The sequence below is a fragment of the Lissotriton vulgaris genome, chromosome 1_1 (assembly GCF_964263255.1).
Source record: "Lissotriton vulgaris chromosome 1_1, aLisVul1.2, whole genome shotgun sequence".
Taxonomy (NCBI): Eukaryota; Metazoa; Chordata; class Amphibia; order Caudata; family Salamandridae; genus Lissotriton; species Lissotriton vulgaris.
The window spans coordinates 97,453,134-97,476,461 of NC_141685.1; the positions used below are offsets into that span (position 1 = coordinate 97,453,134).

The window sequence follows — 23,328 nt, forward strand, 5'->3', positions numbered from 1 at the left end:
AAACCTTCCAAACTCAGACATGTCTGAAAACTAGACACCCGGGGAGTCCAAGGATGTGTGGTTTGCATGGGTTCCCCAAAGTTGACTTACCCAGAATTCCCTGCAAATCTCAAATGTAGCTAAACAATTACATTTTTCTCACAGTTCTGTGTGGGTACACCATGCTGGCACAAATTTCCTACAACCCAGCATTCCTCTTGGTCTCCCAATAAAAATGATGCTTCACTTGTTTGGGTGGCCAAGGGTCTGCGACTGGGACAGGCCAAAAACGTAGAGACTGAGAAAATAGCACAGCAAGCTCTAAGCACCCTATTTTTAGGTCGAGCTGACCTAGCATTCAATGCGAAAGCATTGAATGTTGTCAGCAAGACAACTAATGTTACCCGTATTTGGGAATGTGGACATGAGAAGGTGCATGAGCGCACAGCGCCGATTTCACCTAGTGGCCGCGCACGGCGCCGTGCCCCTCTCGTGCCTCATTCCCATGCGCAAACACACTCCACACTCACGCATGCGCACATACACAGCCATACACAGGCACACACACACACTGCATACACACACGCAGACCCACGCGCACACACACAGACACATTCGAACACACACAGACACACGCGCGTACACCCCTCTCCCCTCCCACTCACCGGGCTCTTTCGGCGTGTTCCGTGTCTCCTCTGCAGCGCTGGTCGGGCACTCACCGGGCTGTTGCTGGGGACCAGGCTCCTCTCTGCGGCAGTCTCGTCTCGTCGCGGCACCAGGGGGCAGGACTTCACTTCCGGGGCTCCCTCCAGCACCTGGGAGCCCTGCAACACTCTGCCCCGCAACACTCTGGCTGTTTTGCTGTTGGCAGCCCCGGGACTCTCCTCAACTCATGGGAGCCCCGGGCTGCCGAGAGGCCATCAGTCGGCCGGCTTCACTTCTTCCTCGGCGGCGGCGGGCGGGACTTCCTGCCGGATTGCAGGCCCCGCCCCCGTCTCGGCCAAAAGTGCCTGACTTCCGGTTTTAACGGAGCAGGGCTGCAGCGGTGATTTCTTTTGGGGGCAAGAGGGGTAGGCACCCTCGAATTAAAATATAATTATATATGCGAGGTGGGCACTCGCAAAGGACCTAAAAACGGGTCCCGTAAATAATTAGATAAAGTGCACTCGAGGCACTCGGGGCTAATGCCGGGTGGGCACCGGCCTGGTAACAAAGCACTCTCAAGCGTACAAGCATTTGCATTGCAATAGGTCTCGCATTTATGCGAGTTTTAGCCATTTGCATTGTAAATGACAATGCCTTTTATTTATGTTTTAAAAACAAAAATAAAAGGCGTTGTTATTTACAATGTCAATAGCTCAAACTTGCGCAAATGCGAGACCTGTTGCATTGCAAATGCTTTTTTTTTTTTTTTTAGGCGATTCTGCAATGGACACCCAAACAAGTGAGGTATCATTTTTATTTTTTAAGGGGCACTCTGGGTGGTAGGAAATCTGTACCGGCATCGTGATCTCAAACAGAAATTTGAAGATAATATAATTTTGATTAGCAAAATTTGAGCTTTGTAGGGGATTCTTGGTAAGCAAACATTGGGAGATCTACGCAAGCCACACCTCCCTGGACTCTCCCAGGTGTCTATTTTTTAGAAATGTCTGGGTTTGATAGGTTTCCCTAGATGGCTGCCAAGCCTGTGACCAAAAGCGCAGGTGACTCCCTCGCAAAACCATGTCTTTTTGTGATTAATACTTTTGAAGTCTCCACAGTACGTTTTGGGAAATTTCCTGTTGCTGTTTCCCTTCGTGCCAGCTGAACTAGGGTCTAAAATCCACAGGTAGGCACGTTGCGAAAGAAGGGTCTGTTTTCCTTGCAAAACATTATGTGACCACATTTCTTTTATTTTGGACCGTTTCCTGTTGCGGGCTCTAAACCTACCCACATAAGTGGGGTACCAATTTTATCGAGACACTTGGGGGAATGCTGGGAGGTTGGAAGTTTGTGGCTCCCCACAGATTCCAGAACTTTCCATCACAGAAATGTGAGGGAAATGTTTTTTGTTTTACAAAGTTTGAGGTTTGCAAGGGATTCTGGGTAACAGAACCTGGTGATAGCCTCACAAGTCACTCCATGCTGGATTCCCCTGGGTGTCTAATTTTCAAAAAATATCCATGTTGCATTTTGACCCATTTCCTGTCACAGGCTTTAGGCCTACTCACACAAATGAGGTACTGTTTTTATCGGTAGACTTAGGGGAACCCAGAATAGTAGAACAAGTGTTATTAGCAGCTGTTTTTCTAGGCATTTCTGCCTTCGAAAATATAACACAGTGGGTAAAAAAGACATTTTGAAAAATGCCCCCTAATTCACATGCTGGCATTGCTACCCACAAATTCAGAGATGCGCAAATAACCACTGCTTCAAAACTCCTTATCTTGGTCCCAATATGAGAAATAGCTATGTTTCTTTGATACCTATTTTTCTCTCTTTATATTTTGCCAAATGAATTGCTGTCTCCCCGGTACACAATGAATAACCATTGCAAGGTGCTGCTCAGTTATTGGCTCTGGGTATCTCGGGTTCCCAGTGGACCTTCAAGCCTGATATATCCCCGCTAACAGAAGGGTCCTGCAGACATAACGGTATATTGCTTAAAAAAATCTAACATAGTTAGAAGTTACAGGTGAAAATGTAGGCACAAATGACTGTTGTTTTGAACTAATTTTCAATATATTTTATTTCAACTGTTAATTTCTATAGGAAAACCTTGAAGGATCTACACAATTGACCCCTTTGCTAAATTCAGAATTATGTCTTTTTTCATAAATCTATTTCTTTCCGGGATCCATTATTGGTTTTACACCCATTTCTACCACTAACTGGAAGGCGGTTGAAAGCACAAAAAATAGGAAAATAGCTTATTTCCCATTAAAATGCCAAAACCTTGTAGAACATTTTGGTTTTCTGACAAATATTTGCCTGTTCGTGAAAGCTGGGAAGATCGTGATTTTAACCAAAAAGGGAGTGGCACAGGGGGACAAAAGGCCTGTCAGCGAGGGGGCTAAGGTAAAGGGTGATCACGGGGCAAGGAGGATGGTGAGGACTGTAAAACATGCAAATCTTAATAGCAGACAGTGTGTCAATAAAACAATACATTGTAAGGAAGTAGGATGTAAGGAGGAGGCTGTCGGGAACACGTAAGGGTAGATCAACATAATGTCTAATCCAGGCAATCTGCCGGTGCGGCTCCCAGCCCCACTGTCCACAGGGGAACAGAGATCGCATGAACAGGAGGATATACATCATACTTGGGTACAATTGTACATGCACCAACTCACACAGGCTGCAATGACATGCCTTTAGTCTGAGTTAGGAGGTACCCTTATGGGTGGCATAACACATGGTGCAGCCTATGGGGGTCCCCTGGAGTACCTAGGCCCTAGGTACCTAGTACCATATACTAGGGACGTACAAGGGTACACCAGCAGCCAATTAGGAATGTACCAAGGTACTCACCATAGCCAATTTAGGAAGGAAGCACAGTGACTGTGGCCCTGATTAGCAGGATCTCGGTCAGACTCGTCAGAAAAACAGTATGACACCAGCAAAAAGTGGGGGTAACCATGAAAGCAGATCCTACTTTCCCACACCCCCACCCCTTCTCCCCACTCCTCTAGAGAGCAGCATGTGTAGTGTGTTGTCCTCTGCTCGTGCACAGTGCAGGGGAGTATGCAGCCACCTCTTAGTGTCCGGCACAGAGGCCGCTTTCCAAGACATTGCTATTTGTCACTTGAAAAGTACGTATGCAAGGTCTATGAACCTGTGTAAGTGTTAGCTCCCTCTTTGCTAGCAGGCAGGATTCAGGGGTAGTTGACAGTGTATGATCTGCAAGTTCTGCTATGGTGGCTGAAACCTCGAGCCATGACACCTGTAGTGGTGGGCACTCCCACACCATATGTTAGAAACCAGCATCAGCCAGTTTACAGCACGGACACTCTGGTGTCGAATCAGGAAACGCGCTCTTGATACGGTGAGGGGAGAGTTAACTGTAATGTGTGTAGTTAAATTGAGTGAATTGGAAACGAGGGTTCCAGGACACATGTTGTAGCACCTGTATGCATGACTTGAGCGGTTGCGGGAGCACAGCGTTCATCTAGCCAATGCTGTCCCCTGTGTGCAGCTGGTGAAAGGTTGATTGTCTGCATTTAAAACACCTTCCTGTTGCTCTGTTATTCAAACAATCGTTAAAGATTGGCTGAGGTGGAGTGCTCAGTGCTGTATTATTGGAAGCCAGCATCCTACTTTCCGCTACTATATCTCTGAATATTACTGAGCTATACATGTTTTATTTCTGAGAGATCTTGGCCTGCACCCGCTCTACATGTCATATAGGGAAAGCTGCTGAGGAATTAGCACACATGCTGCTAGTTTCAGGCTCTTCGATCACAACGCAGTAACAATCCACTATCCAGCTACGTCACCTATCACTCGTTGACTCTGTGCCTGCCTTGGACCGATAGGGAGCTCAGCTGCTTTTTGGTTAGGTTTGTGCTGTACAAATACCACATCCATAGCACCTTTTTCAAAGGAAGAACACTTTGGTGACAGCAAACTTTGCTGCTGCATAACGCAGTTGAGATAGTAAAGAACCTTGGTGGAATGCTGCACGCTTTGGATCATTTGGCGGTGCATTTCACACTGTGAAATACTTTGATTTTACATTGTTGAGCTGTACCTATGGCATTGTGTGTGTATTTGAAAAGCAGTGCTAAGCTTGTGGCCCTTTGTAAAAGCTGTGTACGGGCTGTGTACTTGCCGGGCATGTGTGAGAGTCGCAGAGGGCACTTTATCTTTATCTTATGTGCAGGCTGAACGGGAGGGGAGGTGAGGTTCTGATATTATGTTCAAGGTCAGAGATTGTTTCTCATTAGACAAGCAAGTTAAGGAGAATTATGCCTCTCTGTGTCTGAGATCACCTCGGCCTTGGACTCTTGTGCCCCCCTGAAAAAACATAGATGTAGGGGCAGGGCCCCGTGGTTTAACGATACTTTGAAAGACTTGAAATTAGCGTGCAAACAGGCTGAGAGGAGATGGAGGCGAGGCTACAAGGAGATGGACAAGCTCCTGTGGAAACTCAAAATTATGGATTATAAGAAGGAGATCAGATGGTCTAAGGCTGACTATTTCTCTTCCTTAATCTGCAATGCCTCTAACAGCTCTAGAAAATTTTTTCACATCCTGGACAGTCTTACTAGCCCTGACTATTCTAAGAATGTGATACCCCCTCTCAAGAACTCTGTGAGAACCTGGCCAGGTTCTTCCAGGAGAAAATCCAACTGATCATTGATGATCTGGAGGGTGGCCATCAGGCAGCAGGGAGTGTAGTCTCTGAGGCTAAGAGCGTTGACGCTCCTGTGGTGAGTGACTCTGAAGGTGTGGATATTAGCACCGCTTGTCAGGCCGCTGAATATCTATCTGAGTTTGTGCTTCTGGCGGTGGAGGATTTCAGTAGGGTGGCACGGGGTATTTCCTCCGGTTCTCCCCTGGACCCAGTATCACACAAGATTTGGAAGGAGTATGAGGAAGAACTGTTTCCAACTCTCCGCTTGATCTGTAATCAGTCTTTAGCCAGTGGTGTGGTCCCTCCCCAATGGAAGCAAGCTCTGGTGACACCTCTGCTGAAGAAGTCTTCTCTTGATCCAGAGTGTTGTAAGAACAAGCAAGTTAAGGAGAATTATGCCTCTCTGTGTCTGAGATCACCTCGGCCTTGGACTCTTGTGCCCCCCTGAAAAAACATAGATGTAGGGGCAGGGCCCCGTGGTTTAACGATACTTTGAAAGACTTGAAATTAGCGTGCAAACAGGCTGAGAGGAGATGGAGGCGAGGCTACAAGGAGATGGACAAGCTCCTGTGGAAACTCAAAATTATGGATTATAAGAAGGAGATCAGAAGGTCTAAGGCTGACTATTTCTCTTCCTTAATCTGCAATGCCTCTAACAGCTCTAGAACATTTTTTCACATCCTGGACAGTCTTACTAGCCCTGACTATTCTAAGAATGTGATACCCCCTCTCAAGAACTCTGTGAGAACCTGGCCAGGTTCTTCCAGGAGAAAATCCAACTGATCATTGATGATCTGGAGGGTGGCCATCAGGCAGCAGGGAGTGTAGTCTCTGAGGCTACGAGCGTTGACGCTCCTGTGGTGAGTGACTCTGAAGGTGTGGATATTAGCACCGCTTGTCAGGCCGCTGAATATCTATCTGAGTTTGTGCTTCTGGCGGCGGAGGATTTCAGTAGGGTGGCACGGGATATTTCCTCCGGTTCTCCCCTGGACCCAGTATCACACAAGATTTGGAAGGAGTTTGAGGAAGAACTGTTTCCAACTCTCCGCTTGATCTGTAATCAGTCTTTAGCCAGTGGTGTGGTCCCTCCCCAATGGAAGCAAGCTCTGGTGACACCTCTGCTGAAGAAGTCTTCTCTTGATCCAGAGTGTTGTAAGAACTATAGGCCTATTTCCTTGTTGCCGTTCCCGGACAAGATTGTGGAACGTGTGGTCAGTAACACTTTTTCTAGGCACCTGAAGCAACATAACTTGATGGAGGAGGTGCAATTCGGATTTCGGCCAGCCCACGGTACCGAGACGGCCTTGGTGACCGTTATGGATGACTTTCAGAGGTGGGCAGACAGGGGTCAGGCAGCAGTGCTGATCCTGCTCAACCTGTCTGCAGCCTTTGATACGGTCAACCATGAGATCCTGCTAAGAAGATTGAGCAAGGTTGGGGTGAGGGGCTGTGCCTTACGATGGTTTCGGTCTTTTCTGCAGGACAGACAGCAGGTGGTGTCCCTCCCTCCTTTTCAATCTGCCTTCTCCAACGTGCCGCATGGTGTGCCACAGGGTTCGGCAAAAAGCCCTATTTTATTTAATATTTATTTGAAACCCCTGATTGCGGTCATCAAAGCATACAATATTGACATCGTAAACTATGCTGATGACACGCAGCTGATTCTCTCCTTTGAGGGAGAGGACTCAACATCAGTTGATGTGTTTCACAACTGTCTGCGGGACACAACCCGTTGGCTTAAGGACAACTCATTACAATTTAATGCAGGGAAGACTGAGGTGATTTCCTGCTCAGTGAGCAGGATTCCTCATGTCCTTCCTTGCAATTTTTGGCCCTCTGGTAATTCAACCGCAGTTCGGCCTGTAAAAGCGGTCCGTAACCTGGGCATTATGTTTGACAACAAACTTACTTTGGAAGCTCAGGTTACAAAAACGAAAGCTTGCTGTTTTGTGATCATTAGATCCCTGCGGAAAATCTTCCCTTTGCTACCTCCTCAGGCGCGTGCGCTAGTGGTAAGGTGTGCGATTCTCAGTAGGTTAGACTACTGTAATGCCCTATTGCTTGACTCCCCGAAGTTCCTTTTGGACAGACTACAGAGGATCCAGTCAGCAGCAGCCAAGGTAGTCCTAGGGCTGCCTAGAAGGTCCTCTACATCTGCAGTCTTGGAAGAACTGCACTGGCTTCCTCTGAGACAGAGAGTTTATTTATTTTATTTTTAGAGTTGGTGAATTCTGGCTTCAAATGGTAGCCAGTTTAGAGATTTAAGGTCAGGGGAGATGTGGGCCCTTCTTTTTAAGCCAGCGATGAGTCTCGCTGCCGCATTAGCAGATGCTCTTAGGGGAGCTTTAGTAGCTGTGGGGAGACCGCATAGCGAGACACGTCCGTAGTCCAGCCGAGAGAGACATAGAGCTTGAACCAGTTCTATTTCAATCTCTTTGCCTTGTCTTTAAAGCCCTTATTAGGATGGGTCCTGCGCTAATGCCCAAAACAATGTGATCGGTATATCCCTACAAGAAGGCTCCGCTCCTCATCAGCGAGACTGATGAAGGTTCCGAGGTTTAGGAAAGTCAGGTCATGGGTAGATCCTTTGGGGTGACAGCGGCCAAACTGTGGAACGAGCTCCCGTGGGAGATCAGACAAATTAGGGAGCTCTTCCCTTTTAGAAGAAGTTTGAAAACCTGGCTGTTCCCCAAGACTTAGTTGTCTGGCCATGTATCCGACACATCTGTACTCTGAGTTGCTTAGCACCAGGATGCCTGCAAGGTGACAGTGCGCTTTATAAGCTGAATAAATAAAAATAAATAATAAACAGTGTGTGCTGTTCGGGGGCATTCTCCATCTTGTGGAAAGAATGAGCGCACCTCAGTATTGTTCCATTAAATGTGACCACAGTGATTTGTACAGGTGATGTTGAAAAGCTTGAGTAGGAGAGACCCATGAAAGGTCATGGGAATTACATGGTTGTAAAATCTTGTTCGCAGGTTTTGTGCTGGAAAAGGAATATTGAAAGCAGGTCTATGCATGTGAGATTGATTGATTGATTGATTGTGGGTTTCTAAAGTGCTAGAATCGACTCCTGAAGGAGTATCTCTGCGCTGTAGACCGCTGGGGAACCCGTCCTGGCTTTCCCTGTGAGATGGTCCCTACTGGGTATCTCCAAGGTGAAACCAGACATCCCCGGCGTATGTGGGGGGCCGTTGTGGAGATGAGGCAAGCTAATGCCCAGAGTTGCCGAGTGTGATCCCTAGTTAGAGTAGGCACAGAGACAAGAATTATCGAGTCCGCTGACCCTGGTCCAAGACCCTGCCGCGTCGGGAATTGAACCCTGGTCCCAGGCCGTCCTCTGCTCCCGGGTCTGCCGCCTCTAACCAGTGAGCCACACCACTCCAGGGGCAGGTGAATACATTTAAGAACAGGCCCTACCTTGTATGGAGGGCAGCAGAGGTGCAGGGTATATGGACAGAGCAGTTTGGCTTAAGTGATATTTTTAAGAGAGTGTTTGGGGTGCCTGACATAATCCAGTGGTGAAAGGGCGATAACAGGTTTGGCTTTGGCGCACCATATGTGCTCTAGCTACGCTGATGCACCACAGCTGTCGACTAGTAGGCCGCCAGGCTAGTGTGCTATCTCGAGCTCTAAAGTTAGAGGTGAGACAATTAAACAACAGAGCAGCCCAGCTCAATCTCCTAGTCCATCCGTGGAACTCCCTCCCAAGTGGATAATACTGACAAATATTTGAGAGAAGTAAAACCACAAAGTAAGTTATAATCATTAAACTGCTGCTCTACTGCATATTGTGAGTGTAGTGGATGAAGCCAGGCACCTCTGCGAGCAGCAATATTTGATTCATGGCGCAACATCCTGATGTCCACCCTTCTATCTTGAGTCTTCCTGATCCATCTCACATCTCTTACTGAAAGAGCTGTTCTTGTTTTAACAAAACCTTGACCATATGCATCTACCTAAAGCTGTAACTAGTGTATGAGTGCTATGCGAGCCCCCTTTTTTTTTACTAACTTACTCATGAACACCTTTGCTGAAATAAGTAAGATGTGACATATTGAAAGCAACTTTTATGTAAATTTCTGTGTATGGTTAAATATGCTTTCGTAAGTTTGAAAAAGGGTAATCAAGAGATATTTATACAATCAATTAAAAATTGTGTATACACATTCCGTTATGTTTCCCTTTAAGTAATTTTAAATCTTTTTACTTCTGACAGAAAACAATCTTTGATTGTACGAAATGTTTCAAAATAAGGAAGATAACACTGTAAATCTGCAAAGACGAAGTCCGAAATATTGAGTTCCAGTATTCAGGAAAACATAAGTGCTGTGATAGCCAGCTGAACAAGAACATAAACTGAGACATCCTGAAAGAAGGGACTAGGGACACGAGAAATTCCGTGATTCCACGAGTCACAGCTGTGCACCTCCATGCCTCAAAAGGAAGAAATAACCTCCAGAAAATTAAGACAACACTGATAAACCTCATCTTGTGTAAACATGTCCAATAACAGCTTTGATCATGAGGTCGGTATGAGGTGGTTACAGCAGTGCTCTACTTCCTAAAATAATACCAGGCTACCAATCAGTGCTAGAGGTATATTGCAAACTGTTTCAGAACAATCCACAGCAACCATTGAAAAGCGCAACGGAGTGGAGTCAGACAACTGAAGGTTCAAAGAAATAGGGGTTCCGCTGTCTAAAATACACAGCACCGTCCCAGTGTGCACCGGCCAGAAGGACGATGGATCTTTACCCGCATGCGTGCAGAACCATTATCCAGTCTAAAGACATAATCGCCCACGAAGAAGCCTTACACACATTATGAGATTGGGAAGTAGTTGGTGCCCATTGCACTTTATTCTTTAATCGGAAAACAAACGTGCAAAATACGACTCATACAGGGAATGCAAGAATAACACAAGTGCTTTATCAGTCATGTTGGCCCTTCAGGAAGTACAGTCAAGGGATGTACACAAGTATATACCAGACCCAGAGACACTAACCAAGAGAGAAGTCTCAGACACATGCAGTGAGAGCTTTAGTTTGTCATCAAAATTGAAACCCCATCAGCAAACACACACAGGGAAAACACAATTCAAATGCACTGAATGTGTAAAGAGCTTTATTCAGTTATCAAGCCTAAAAAGACATCAACGAACACACACAGGGGAAAAACCATATAATTGCACTAAATGTATGAAGAGCTTTAGCCAGGTATCAGGACTCCAGACACATCAGCAAACACATGCTGGGAAAAAACCATATAGTTGCACTGAATGTGGGAAGAGCTTTATATATTTATCAGGACTAAAACGGCATCAGAGAACACACACAGGGGGAAAACCATTCCGGTGCATTGAATGTGAAAGTAGTTTTAGTGAATCTTCGACTTTAAAGATTCATCAGCGAATACACACTGGAGAAAAACCATTCAAGTGCAATGAATGTGGGAAGAGCTTTAGTCGATTACCAGACCTAAAATACCATCTGAGAACACACACAGGGGGAAAACCATTCCGGTGCATTGAATGTGAAAGTAGTTTTAGTGAATCTTCGACATTAAAGATTCATCAGCGAATACACACTGGAGAAAAACCATTCAAGTGCAATGAATGTGGGAAGAGCTTTAGTCGATTACCAGACCTAAAATACCATCTGAGAACACACACAGGAGAAAAACCATATAATTGCACTGAATGTGTGAAGAGGTTTAATCATTTATCACACCTAAAAGAGCATCAGCGAACACACACTGGGGAAAAACCATTCCAGTGCAGTGAATGTGGAATAAGTTTTAGTGCTTCATCAACATTAAGGAGACATATACGAACACACACAGGGGAAAAACCATTCAATTGCAATGAATGTGGTCAGAGCTTTATATATTTATTAGGACTAAAACGGCATCAGAGAACACACACAGGGAGAAAACGATTCCAGTGCAGTGAATGTGAAAGTAGTTTTAGTGAATCTTCAACATTAAGGATTCATCAGCGAATACACACAGGGGAAACACCATTCAAGTGCAGTGAATGTTTGAAGAGCTTTAGTCGATTATCAGAACTAAAATACCATCTGAGAACACACACAGGAGAAAAACCATATAATTGCACTGAATGTGTGAAGAGGTTTAATCAATCATCACACCTAAAACAGCATCAGCGAACACACACTGGAGAAAAACCATTCCAGTGCAGTGAATGTGTAAGAAGTTTTAGTGACTCATCAACATTAAGAAAACATCTGCGAACACACACAGGGGAAAAACCATTTAAGTGCAGTGAATGTGGAAGAAGTTTTAGTATTTCAGCAACATTAAGGATTCATCAGAGAACACACACAGGGGAAAAACTATTTAAGTGCAGTGAATGTGGAAGAAGTTTTAGTAATTCAGCAACATTAAGGTTTCATCAGCGAATACACACAGGGGAGAAATCATTCAAGTGCAGTGAATGTGAAAGTAGTTTTAGTCGATCTTCAACATTAAGAATTCATTAGCGAAGACACACCGGGGAAAATCAATACCAGTGCAGTGAATGTGGAAGAAGTTTTAGTGATTCATCAACATTAACCACTTGGATGCTAATGACAAGGGTAACTTGTCATGCACTGCCCATTCATTTCAATGGAAATCTCATTATAGGGGCCTCAGTCCCTTAGCGTCCAAGTGGTTAAGGAAGCATCAGCGAACACACACTGGAGAAAAACCATTCCAGTGCAGTGAATGTGTGAAAAGCTTTAGTCTATTATCAAACCTAAAACAGCATCAGCGAACACACACTGGGGAAAAACCATTCAAGTGCAATGAATGTGTGAAGAGCTTTAGTCGATTATCGCACCTAAAACAGCATCAGAGAACACACACTGGGGAAAACTCATTCAAGCGCAATTGATGTGGGAAGAGCTTTATATATTTATCAAGACTAAAACGGCACCAGAGAACTCACACAGGGGAAAAATCAATCAAGTGCAGTGAATGTGAAAATAGTTTTAGTGAATCTTCAACATTAAGGATTCATCAGCAAACACACACGGGAAAAAACATCCAAGTGCAGTGAATGTCTGAAGAGCTTTAGTCGATTATCAGACCGAAAGCACCATCAAAGAACACACACAGGAGAAAAACCATATAATTGCAGAGAATGTTTGAAGAGGTTTAGTCGATTATCACAACTAAAACAGCATCAGAGAACACACACTAGGGAAAAACCATATCATTGCCATGAATCTAGAAGTAGTTTTAGTGAATCATCAACATTAAGAAAATATCAGCGAATACACACTGTAAAAACCATTCAAGTGCAAGGACACACATATATATATATATATATATATATATATATATATATATATATATATATATATATATATATATATATATATATATATATATATATATATATATATATATATATATATATCACACTCTTGAGGTAGCCACACAAGCAGGAAAGCACACGAACAACAGGAAGGTTCACCTCAAAACCTTTAATCTTTGGTACAGGCGAGTGGGCATGCAGGTAAGTTAAAACAGTTCCAGCGCTTTGCCTGACGCGTTTCGAATGTCTCTTCCTCAGAGGCCTGGCGTGGAAAATGTGCAGCGGTGGACGCACCCCCATAGATATGCTTGCATCAGTATTGGTGCGTTATGGGAGATATAGTCCGTTATCCCCTCGTGAATCTCGGCACATTTCTATTTGCTGTAATTGAAGGCTCAGCACGAGCCCCCCCGCTTGCCTCCTCGTCTTTATCCTTTGCCTGCTGCTCCACGACATGGAGGGTGTATCCAAACCCACAGTGGCCCCCAGTTTTGGCGGGGTGGTGCTCTCCCAGCGGCTGGGCTGCCGCTTTTACATCACGCTCTTGAGGTGGACTATATCTCCCATAACGCACCAATACTGATGCAAGCATATCTATGGGGGTGCGTCCACCGCTGCAGGCAAAGCGCTGGAACTGTTTTAACTTACCTGCATGCCCACTCGCCTGTACCAAAGATTAAAGGTTTTGAGGTGAACCTTCCTGTTGTTCGTGTGCTTTCCTGCTTGTGTGGCTACCTCAAGAGCGTGATATATATATATATATATATATATATATATATATATATATATATATATATATATATATATATATATATATATATATATATATATATATATATATATATATATATATATATATATATATATATATATATATATATATATATATATATATATATATATCAGATACAAAACGGCATCAGAAAACACGCACAGGAATCATTCAAGTGCAGTGAATGTTGAAGTAGGTTTTATGAATATTCAATATTAAGTACTGATCAGCGAACACACACGGGAAAAGCCATGTCATTGCAGTAAATGTGTGAAGATCTTTTGTCAACTTTCAAAGCTACAAAGACGTCAGCCTCTCTTCAGAAGAGTGGAGGATCAATAATGACGGTCGCAGAGCTCCAGCTGTGTGATAGCCAGGCCGAGCACACTTCAGAAGAGTGCAGGATCAATTATGAAGGTCTAAGAGCTGCAGCTGTGTGATAGCCAGGCCGAGCACACTTCAGAAGAATGCAGGATCAATAATGAAGGTCACGGAGCTGCAGCTGTGTGATAGCCAGGCCTAGTACTACACTTCAGAAGAGTGCAGGATCGGAAAAAAAAATAGAAAACATGTTTATTGTTTAGTTAATTAAAACCATAACAATTTAAGGCTAATAACAAATGCGAGAAAGACCAATAATATAGCAAAATACATTAAAAAAGAATTAAACATACAATCTCTACATCTCTTCATGATGTTTCTAAAAATCATTGTTAATAAAAGTTCTGTGCAGAGTGGTAGTCCATTTTTTGTTCCTTGTTGCCGTATTTAGCACAGCTTTTTAAATGCTGTGAGAAATGTAATCAGTCTACCGTTCAATGGTGGATCTGAGGGATTTAGGCATGCCATTATTGCAGCTCTACAGGATCTAATGCCTCTGTCATTAAAGCTTGATTTTAGGATCCTAACTCGTTCTTTATACAGATTCTTGCATATGCAAATTACATGGATAAAATCTTCTTTGTGAAAGTTGCACAGCCGACATGATTTAGAGCCTGTATGCACCCAAGCAGGCTGGTCAGCCAAGGATGGTAGTGACCCAAAGCGTAATGCCAGAAGTTGTTTTTTTACATTAATTGAAAATGTTTCGCTCAGATATACCGCCGGTGCAAGGGACTTATAGTTGTTTATCACCATCCAAGCGTGCGACCTTGATCTAAAAATATTTTTATCCAATGTTGACGAATGGATTTTTGAAACTTTGTTTATAGCTTGTTTGAAAGATTGGTACGGCAGATTTTTATTCCATAATTCCGTTGTACCTGTAGTTAATGGGATTAGCATAGGTACTGACTAAAAAGGGAGGTTTTGACCACAGGGCTTCATTTATTTCTGATGTAGCTACATTTTGCTTTAGGCGATACCAAGTTTTCACTATCGCGTACATTCTGCCTATGTCTTCATTTATTAGGCCGAATTCAAGGCAAACCTGGGCTGGAGAGGCAGTTCTTTGAATCCGGAATACTTTTTTATAGATGGAAACTATTAGTTTATTTAAGACCTCTCCATCTTCGCCATGGAAGGCAACACTAGCATATGTTAGTGTTGGCAGGATTTTTGCCTTCATTACAGCTAGCAGGGGTTTTTGTATGAAGGGCCCTTCAGATTTTTAGCCAGTAAGCTCAAAGCAAATATGAGCGCGCTTGTTCTCTGAGGCATGTACCTTTTTTGCTCCGTGATGTTTCTTGAATTATCAATATAGAGACCTAGGTACTTATTTACCTCCTCAAGTTTGTTACCGTTAAGCCAGATTGTCTGTTTACTTTTCTGTTTGGCCCCAATCACCATTGTTTTCGTCTTGGATATGTTTACTTCAAGATTATTTTCTGAAGTATAGACTGACATTTCATTAAGACTTCTTTGGAGACCGATCTTTGTTTGGCTCATTAGCACCACATCGTCAGCGTATGCAAGGTGAGAAAGTCTCAATCTACCAAGTTTCAAGGGATGGGAGTTATTACAATCCAGCCTTTGAGCGAGGTCGTATAGAAGCAAATTAAAAAGGTGAGGTGCCAGAACACACCCTTCTTTGAGGCCCCTGGTGGTTGTCAGCTTCCGTGATAGTCTGGACCCATCACCTATCTTGATCCGTAGCCAGGTGTTTGAATAAAATAGCAATAAGCCTTTTAATAGCTTTTCAGGGGTGTCCCAAGCTCGCAGCTTTTTCCACAGGAGGTGGCAATCAACGCTATCAAAAGCTGCTGTTAGGTCTATAAAGCAGAGGTAAAGATGTAGTTTCCTCTGCTTATACTTGTTTGCAATTAATGATAGACCTAAAATATTCGTTGTCGTCCCTAAACCTTGTTTAAAGCCTGTCTGGTTGGCTGGGATGAGGTTAAGGTTATCAGACCATACCTTGAGCTCTTCTAGCACCAAGGTGGCATAGTATTTGGCCTCTACATCCAGCAGAGCTATCAACCTGTAGTGAGCTGGATTTGCTCTTTCTCCTCCTTTGAATATAGGGGTCAGAATCGAACCTTGCCAATTTACTGGTATATTGTTTAGGTGCTCTATTTCTTGATATAGATTAGTAAGGTAATTACCCCAAAACGAGATATCATGTTTAAAGATTGATTGGGGAATTCCGTTGGGGCCTGGCGCACCGTCATTTCTGCCTTTCTTGATTATACGTCTAACCCCTTCATTTGAAGGTGGCGAGTAACTTATTGCCGCTATCAGAGAGGCATTTTCCTCCGTTGGAATGGTATCAATGTCTAGTAGCTCTTTTTTATGAGGAGTTATCACGTCTTCATGGCTAATCGTTTCAGTGGCCTCTTCGAATTTGCCTTTTCCAGCAGCTAGGTGGTGAGTGTTTCCCACGGATGTATCTTGGGTAGATGTTTCAGTAAACCTTGTGGATAAAAATTCCACCACTCTGATTCTTGTATGTTGGACGATAATGCGTTCACTGGTCTATGCAGTTTATTTATGATTAACCAGAACTGTTTTGAGTTGGATTTCTTGGAGCTACAGAGAAGTTCGGCCCAGAATTTATCATTGCTCTTTCTTTTATTTTCCCAGAGCTCTCTTTTATAGCGTTTCATTAGCTGCCTTACACTGTCCCAGGCCACTGCGTCAGGGACTGTTCTTTTTAGCCTCCTTATAGATTTTCTGAGTTTACATTTCAAGGCTCGCAGCCCTGCCGTTAATGTTCGTCCCGAGTCATTTTTATGGCCGTGATTGTTTGTCTGTTTTTGTGCAGATGACATTAAAGAAGTTCAGTCTTCCGTGAGGTTTCCCATGCTTGAATTTTATTCTGGGCCCCAGCTATGCTTACTGTTAGCTTCTTTTTGATTTTTAACTGCAGCATTTCAATTGTGTCATTTTTTCCATTTTAGTCGTTTTAAGTCGTTTAAGCCAACCGTGTGTATGTAGCCTTCAACTGTTGTGTTTACCTGATGTTTAATGAGTTTTAACCTAAAATGGATCCGCTGATATGAATGCTCGCTCCTGGTTGTGAACTCTATTGAGAAGTGGGAAAGGAATGGCATCAGCGATACTGAGATGGCTGTGTAGTCCAATCTTGATCGTGCCTTTCCCCCATGGTAAGTATGATTAGGGGGGAAATCGTCCTGAGTTCTACCATTTATTACTCTTAGCCCTAGAAACTCTAGGGCATTTACCAACCCCTGACCTACGTGATCCGTTTTTTGCCTCGTTGGCTGATATGGATGTGGGATGTTCCAAAATATGTTATCCGATGTTAGAGATTCATCCTCATCCGGGGTGTGAATTAAGTTTGAATTAAAGTCCCCATGTGAGTATCAAGTCCCATAAGGGAAAGGTACTCCTGATTTTTGTGATGGTTGCAATTAGTTGTTTGTTATGGGCCAATTTTTTTCTGGCCGTTGGATGCGCATATGTGTTTATGAGGAGGACGGTTTTTGTTCTGCTGGCTGACCCAGTTGATAATTTGATCAGTTGGATGTTAGGTCCTACAGAGGCCATCTGTTCGCTTTCAATTTTTAACTCTGTGGATATGTAGACTGCCAGTCCCCCTTTTGGGCAACCAAAGGTTTTGGGTTTGCTGGTTGGAACTGTGTAATGGATGTAGTTTGTCAAAGGGAGAACTTCTAGTGCCCAAGTCTCCTGTAGAGCTATTATGTCATAGTTTACCCATTTTTCTGGATGGGACCCGTTCTCCAGCCATTTTTTTGCCCCTGCGATGTTCCATGAGAGCATTTGTATGTTGTTCAAATCTTGGGTTGCTAGTTTCTTTTTTGTAGGTCAATGGCATGAGGTCGAATTTTGCGCTCCTGGCAGCCAGCCCCAATTGTCCTTGGCCACATCCAGTCCGTGTACTTGGTCGTTCTGCAGCTCCCTTTTCAATGTTGTCAAAAGGCTGCTACCAATTGCGCCTTTAAGGAATGTTTGATTATTCAGCGTGATGTCTTTACGCTTTTGACTGTTACCATTGCAGGGATTAAAAATGTTATTTAAAGGGCCAGGATAGCATGGTGTTGCAGGCTTTAACAGTTTAATTCCCCAAACTTCAAATTGAGCCTTAGCATTCATGACTCATGCATATCAAGACCTTTTTATTTGTTTAGCTCATCTTGGGTCTTTTCTCTTTTTGCTGCCCGCTATTAATGCTGTGTTGTGTTTACCTCCTCAAAGCGCCAGGACGCCCCTTTGCTGGGGCAGCTGTACGCGGTACAAATAAAAATAACATAACATAACATAACATAACATATGCTGGGCGTCTTCTTTGGTCAGCCAAGTTGTCAAAGTTTGCTCCTTATTTTTTAGGTGATCCATTCCTATAAATTCTACTGCCAGTAAATTCGCTGAGGTCAAATATTTTAACACTGGGATATTTGCTGTTAGTTTCAATATATTCCCCCTGTTCAATATATCATGATGCCCTTTTGAGTCATATTCCGGGATTAGCAATAATTGCCGTTTGGTTGGATCGTTACAATGACCTGACTGAAGCATTGGTTCGACAGACTTATTTTCCACTATGATTTGCTTTTTGTCGTCTTTTATTTAAATTTTTATATTTACATGTTGGATCTTGTCTCCCACCGCGGGACGTAGGACCTGGAGATCGTCCGCCCAGCGTCCCGAACTATGGGCAGTTTCTGCTTCCTGTTCCATTTTCCTTCGTGCTAACTCTCCTTCCTGTATCAGTTGGGAATTCCTTCGCTTTTCCGCCATTGTATAGGTTTCTCCAGGGCCAAACACTTGGACCTCTGGGGATGTCCTTTTCAGGCCTTCTGTCGTGCAGTCACCGCACTCTTGGAACCCCGTGGTTATAATTTCATGTTTATCATTTACCTTTGTTCATTCTTTCCATCCTTCTTCACAGTGTTCCTTGGTACAAAGGTCCATTTTTGTTTTGGGTTGACCTTGATTATTTGCAACATTATTTCCCTGCCCTTTTACCTTGAAGCAATTGTGAGGTGTTAAACTGCTGGTCATAGGACCTAGGTGCTCTTGGATTCTCCTGTCTTCTTTGATGATATCAGTGCATTGCCCGCTTTTGTTCTGTGGGTCTTTGAAGACCTTGAGCTTCCTTGTTTGTTGATTTCTGGTTAAATTCCCTTCTCGGGTGGCCTTTTTCTTTGGCCCATGTTTGTTATCTCCTTTTCTTTCCACTTGATTATCCTTGTCTGCCAGTTCTAGGTTCGTGGTACTGGCCGACAGGTCGTCTGTTGAAATGATGGAGACTAAAGTTATGTTGCCCGTCTTTGGTAGGCTGAACATTGGGTAGGTCTTTGTTGTCAACTGATCTGTTGGCAGGGACGTTTTGTTACATGCTTTCCTGTTGCGTTTCTTTTGTTTGCGTGATAGTTTTTGATCTTTATTGCTTGTTCTCTCCTGATTGTCTGTTTCCTCCTCTTTATGAGATTCGGGGCTTAAGTGAACTTGGGTGTTTACTATTTTAATTTTTGTTGGTTCTTCTTCTTTTTTTTTTTTTCTTTCCCTCCCAAAGTAGATTTATTAATTAATATTATTTGTTCAAGGAGTGTAGGCAAAAGGCTTAGTTTGTCAATTATTTGGGCAACATGCACACTGGGCAGAGTATTTTGACTGGTGAACAACCTTTACAACGAAACTTTTACAACGCACTACCATTACAACGCGAGCATTACAATGCAAACCACTACAACGCATTGCGCTGGGGGGGCGCTCTAGGATAGGGAATAAGTTTAATTTTCTATCCAACACCTTCCCTAGTTTCCCCGGGGACTGGAGTTGGAATAGAAAATTAAACTTTTCACTATCCAGCACCTCTAAGCGCTATGCGTTGTAAAGGTTTGCAATGTAAAAACCGCGTTGTAAAGGTAGGCGTTGTAAATGTATGCGTTGTAACGTCATACATCCATATTCATAAGATCTATTTGAATATCCATTTTATCGCTTCGCATGTTAAACGCTGATATTGTTGTCTGTAATGTATTCAATAGTGATTTAGATATCTCCAAGAAAGTACTTTGATTGATAGCTGTCTCTCCTTGATGGTACTGCGGTTTTAATTCTTGGTTCGATTTTTGATCTTGATTTAACTGATAGCTATTGTCATCAAACTCCCTACAGTGGTTGTTGTTAATATTTCTTTGAGTAGTTTTAATTCCCTGTAAAGCCGTATTGTTTTGAGGATTGATGGAGTGCTTTCTGCCTTTTTGAGCAAGCGTTTCAGAACCCGATGTTTGCATAATGTCTTTAGGTTTTGATGACGTTTTTTCCGTCGGCCAGACGTGATCTGTGCCTTGTTGGTCATCTTGGTTCACCTGGTGGACCCGAGCAACTATCTGAAGTCTTGATGTTCTTGCATTGTTTGTTGCTGGCTTTGGGGTAGAAGATGTATGGTCACCTTGGGATGATTTAAAGGTTGTTGTTGGGGAAAAGGATTGTTCCCTGTAGATTAATGCCCTTTGGCCGAAGTTTAGCGATCCTGTTGTTAGGTTCAATTGGTTCATTTGTTCTCGACTTCCGTCATTGATGTTGTGTGAGAAGCCCTCATTTTTTGACCTGTCCATTTGAGGAATGTCCAAGTTCAGGCATATATCCTCTTTATATGTCGTACTTGTACTAGTACAATTAATCAACTCCACCGTATCAGCCGGAATCGGACCGGACTTATCCTTGTTCTTGCTGGGTTTTTGCAATAGCCATTGTTTAATCGAACGGTTTGAATTTTGCCCCGCTTCGTTTTGTTCCTTTATTTTTCCTTTCCGTAGCGGAGCAAGTGACAGGGGTGCTAGAGGAGACATAAGACCAGGGATCTCTGCTGTTGTAGAGTAGCTGCTCCGGGGTCTTTAAGCAATAGCAGTCTGTCGCTCGGAGATAGCTTTCCTTTGGTACCTTCCTCTATGTTTCTAAACATTGTTAGTATAGGTGATATTAGAGGACTGTTTTGCTTGGTGACGCAGCCTTCCGATTTTACGCCTTGTTTTTTTTATTTGTTCTACTTATCACTCTTGGTTTTCTGAGTTGGGGACTGTCTGACTCTTCCTGATCTCATCTCTCTGATTTGGCTACCTTCGTAGATCCGGCTGATGGCCCCCGAGGGCGGAGCCTTATGCCACAAGTAGTTTAACACGATTCTCCCCTCCTTTTACCCCTCCAATGCTCTCCTCTTGTATGGAGCTAAATGCGGGGTCCAGATGCCCAGCTTTAAGGGCTGGAGGTCTTGAGTACTTGCAGCCAGCTGATACCCACTACAGGTACGTCAGTGCCCCTTCAGCCCCCTAGCAAAATGCGGCTAAAAGGGTCACACAGTGGTGACAACTCGCTACTCGCAGGCAAAGCAAGACAGTAGCAATTATCCGCCTCGGCGAATGCGGAGGGGAGCCTGAAGAGGAGCCGAGCCGAGCCGCCTCTGGGATCCACAGCCCAAAAGCCTCCAAACTCCGCTCTGTCCAAGGCTCCAAGGCTCAGGAGGCTCACCTAGAAGATAAAACTGGCCCCCGAGCCACCACACGCCGTTGCCGTCCTCCACTCACCGCTCTCTGCACTCTGCCGGCTGCTCCCAGCTGCTCCCGGTCCTGCGAGTGGTTGACGGGTGGGAGGCTCGGGCTCGGGCTCGGACACGGGCACAAGCACTGGCAGGATCCAAGTTCGAGAACAGAGTCAGCATGTGAACTGGTACTTGCTGATGCCGATGCCTTCACAGGTACGCTGCCCGCCTCATGTGATTCTGGGGCTTTTTGGCTCTGAGGCAACAAGTCCAGCATCTGGCGCACGGGTCAAGGAGAAGAAGACCACAGCCCAATGCACTTTCGCGGATCGCTTGAAGTGCCACACTGAGAGCGGGGGCCAGAGGGGGCCAAAGAGGACCAAGCAGGGCGAAGTACGGCCAGGCGGGAGCTACAGGCTAGTTGTTGAGGCCACCCGCGGCGCTCCTCATGGCGCTCCACGCTCCCGGCTCCTCCCTCCACGCTCCTCGCTGACGCGCCTCACCGTGAACCGAGGACAAGGCTGCTGCGGGCCGTTTAAAGTCACCCGCAGCGCTCACAGTGCTCCTGGCGCTCGGCACTAATGGCCCGCGGTGCTCACGACCTTCGCTGCCCCCGGCAGGAGATAGAGAAATGCAGGGGGTGAAGCGGGGGGCTGCAACAGGCTGGAAGATGCTGAAAGGAACCTCCGGCTTTCACGCTTCCTCTCTGGCAGCACAGCACAGCACCGCCGGGAACGGACAATCAGAAAACCAGGGTGCAGGATCAATAATGAAGGTCACGGAGCTGCAGCTGTGTGATAGCCAGGCTGAGTACACTTCAGAAGAGTGCAGTATCATTAATAAAGGAGACAGAGCTACAGCTGTGTGATAGCCATGCAGAGTACTTCACTTCAGAAGAGTGCGGGATCAATAATGAAGGTCGCAGAGCTGCAGCTGTGTGATAGCCAGGCCGAGCACACTTCAGAAGAGTGCAGGATCAATAATGAAGGTTGCAGAGCTGCAGCTGTGTGATAGCCAGGCCGAGTACTTCACTTCAGAAGAGTGCAGGATCAATAATGAAGGTCTCAGAGCTGCAGCTGTGTGATAGCCAGGCCGAGCACTTCACTTCAGAAGAGTGGAGGATCAATAATGAAGGTCACAGAGCTACAGCTGTGTGATAGTCAGGCCGAGCACACTTTAGAAGAGTGCAGGATCAATAATGAAGGTCTGAGATCTGCAGCTGTGTGATAGTCAGGCCGAGCACACTTCAGAAGAGTGCAGGATCAATACTGAAGGTCGCAGAGCTGCAGCTGTGTGATAGCCAGGCCGAGCACATTTCAGAAGAGAGCAGGATCAATAATGAAGGTCACAGAGCTGCAGCTGTGTGATAGCCAGGCCGAGCACATTTCAGAAGAGAGCAGGATCAATAATGAAGGTCACGGAGCTGCAGCTGTGTGATAGCCAGGCCGAGCACATTTCAGAAGAGAGCAGGATCAATAATGAAGGTTGCAGAGCTGCAGCTGTGCGATAGCCAGGCCGAGCACTTCACTTCAGAAGAGTGCAGGATCAATAATGAAAGTCACAGAGCTGCAGCTGTGTGATAGCCAGGCTGAGTACTTCACTTTAGCAGAGTGCAGGATCAATAATGAAGGTCTGAGATCTGCAGCTGTGAGATAGTCAGGCCCAGCACACTCCAGGAGAGTGCAGGATCAATAATGAAGGTCGCAGAGCTGCAGCTGTGAGATAGCCAGGCTGAGAACACTTAAGAAGAGTGCAGGATCAATAATGAAGGTCACAGAGCTGCCGCAGCTGTGAGATAGCCAGGCCGAGTACTTCACTTCAGAAGAGTGCAGGATCAATAATGAAGGTCACAGAGCTGCTGCTGTGTGATAGCCAGGCCGAGCACACTTCAGGAGAGTGCAGGATCAATAATGAAGGTCACAGAGCTGCAGCCGTGTGATAGCCAGGCCGAGCACACTTCAGAAGAGTGCAGGATCAATAATGAAGGTCACAGAGCTGCAGCTGTGTGA

The 23,328-nt window shown here is 44.7% G+C and overlaps 1 pseudogene; it reads left to right on the top strand.

The window, feature by feature from the left end:
* Window positions 1–10,257: 10,257 nt before the first annotated feature.
* On the top strand, window positions 10,258–11,982 carry LOC147737554 (uncharacterized; annotated as a pseudogene).
* The last annotated feature ends 11,346 nt before the right edge of the window (window positions 11,983–23,328 follow it).